Below are 2,852 nucleotides of genomic sequence, written 5' to 3' on the forward strand. Positions count from 1 at the left end.
CATCTCCTTCAAGCCATTTCTCCTGCAGTTGTACCTGCACTCACTCACATCGTTAACACATCCCTTTACACTGGTATTTTCCCCTCAGCATTTAAACAAGCTCGTATAACCCCACTTCTTAAAATAAACACTCTTAACCCAACTCTTTTAGGGAACTATAGACCGGTTTCGCTTCTACCTTTCATTGCAAAAACACTTGAACGAGTTTTGTTCAACCAAGTCTCTGCCTTTCTCACACAGAACAACCTCCTGGGCAGCAGAAGTGGACATTTGACCGAAACTGCCTTGCTCTCAGTTGTTGAAGCCCTTAAACTTGCAAGAGCGGCTTCCAAGTCTTCATTACTTATCTTGCTGGATCTGTCTGCTGCTTTTGATACGGTCAACCACCAGATCCTCCTGTCAACCCTATTGAGAAAGGGCATCTCAGGAACTGCACTCCAGTGTTTTGAGTCTTACTTCTCAGATAGGTCCTTCTAGGTATCTTGGAGAGGTGAGGTATCCAAGTCGCAACATCTAGCTACTAGGGTGCCTCAGGGCTCAGTTATTGGACCACTTCTCTTTTCTGTCTACATGGCATCACTAGGTTCTGTCATTCAGAAACATGGCTTTTCATATCACTGTTATGCTGATGACACTCAACTCTACCTCTCATTCCATCCTGATGATCCAACGATAGCTGCTCGCATCTCAGCATGTCTAACAGACATTTCTTGCTGGATGAAGGACCATCACCTTCAACTCAGCCTAGCTAAGACAGAACTGCTTGTAGTTTCAGCTAATCCATCCCTTTATCACAAATTTAACCTTCCAGTTAGGCTCATCAACCATAACTCCTTCAAAAATAGCCAGAAACGTGGAGTTGTGATTGATGATAAGTTGAATTTCTCAGACCACATTGCTAAAACTGCCCGGTCCTGCAGATTTCTATTATACAATATTAAGAAGATCAGGCCCTTTCTCTCGGAAACATGCAACACAACTCCTTGTTCAGGCTCTTCTTCTGTCCAGACTTGACTATTGCAGGCTATTGCAATCCTCTCCTGGCAGGTCTTCCAGCCAATTCCATAAAACCTCTACAATTAATCCAAAATGCCGCTGCAAGATTAATCTTTAATGAGCCGAAAAGAACGCACGTCACACCTCTGTTCATCAATTTGCACTGGCTACCAATAGCTGCTCGCATTAAATTCAAGGCATTAAAGTTTGCCTACAGAACCACTACTGGCTCTGCACCCCTTTACCTAAATTCATTACTTCAGACTTATGTGCCCTCTAGAAGCTTGCGTTCTGCAAGTGAACGACACATTATTGTGCCATCCCAAAGAGGCACAAAATCACTTTCACAGACATTTTCATTAACTGTTCCCATCTGGTGAAATGACCTGCCCAACTCAATCCAAGCAGCTGAACCCTTACCCATCTTCAAGAAATGGCTAAAAACACATCTCTTCCATCTTTATTTGGCCCTCTAACTCTAGCACTCTCTATTCTAATTTTATTTGATCTATCACACATACATTTGACCCTCTATCAATTGCATATTTATTCTCTAACTGCTAGCTTTTCTCATAAAACTAACACTAGCTTTCTTTTTTATATTCTATCTACTTATTTCTTATAAAAAAATAATAATATAAAAACACTAGGTTTCTTTTTTCTACATTCCATCTACTCGTTTTCTTTAAAATAAAAAAATGTAAAAAAATGTTCTGTGTACTGCGTCAGGCTAACCATGACTTGTAATAGCACTTGCATGTTGTTGCTCTTTTGTTGGTTTTGATTGCTTCTAATGTCTTCATTTGTAAGTCGCTTTGAATAAAAGCTTCTGCTAAATGACTAAATGTAAATGTAATCTGGCTCCTGCGTGAGCGTGGTTTAGGCAACAGCCTCATGCAGGTGATCAAGCAACTGCGTGAAAACCACAGCGAGCAGTGGCTCCATCGTCTGGCCCGGTACACCATCAAATGTGTTGACTTCCTCAATCAACCCGGGGTGATGCCAGTAAAATTCCAGGAGTCCCCAGAGCCTACATTGGTGCCAAGCTGCAAGTGGCTGCTCACCGTTTACAGCCAAGACATCCTGACAAGGCTGGATGAAATCCATGCAAGCATAACATCCACCTATGGCTCTGTCTTGAAGATGGATTCCTCTAAAAAGGTTAGTTGTGGATTTTTGTTTATTAATGCTGTTTTTTTAAATACCAGCATGACACTGTATCTGTATTTGACATGGTGTGATGTTTGATTATATTTACAGCATACTTCATATCATGTCTTACTACAGATCACCAAGAAGCTGGCTGGGACAGCGAGGGGAACGGGTCTCTGGCTTACCTCTGTTGGCAACGAGTTTGGTCAGGTGCTCATAAGTGTGCTGACTGCCCAGGAAGGAGCAAGACTGGACAAGATACCAGCAGGCTGGTGTGGATCCACCTGCTGTATTGTACGTGGACTGTGGGTGCTGCAATGAGGTGGGCGAGACCAAGCTGAAAACCAGATTCAGAGGCTGGCCAGATCTCGTGATACGCTTGGACATCTGGCATTTTATGCACAGGATTGCCTTGGGGTGTACAACTGATGCCCATCAGCTGTACCCCATCTTCATGTCACGGCTATCAGCGTGCATCTGTAGCGCCCTCACCGCCTGATGAGGGGAGATGTGAATAGTTAATAAAACACAGGACACGGAGCTGCTGTTTATCATTTTCTTTGATAAACATATAAAGCATTGCAACACATTTTATCAAGTTTTTTTCCATCTCAACATAGCTGAAACATGAGTGACATGAGAGTGTTTAAACTACATGAAATACATTTTTAACTGGCAACATGTTCATGGTACTTTCCTTTAAA

Source organism: Barbus barbus, assembly GCF_936440315.1.
Source record: "Barbus barbus genome assembly, chromosome: 42".
Classification (NCBI taxonomy): domain Eukaryota; kingdom Metazoa; phylum Chordata; class Actinopteri; order Cypriniformes; family Cyprinidae; genus Barbus; species Barbus barbus.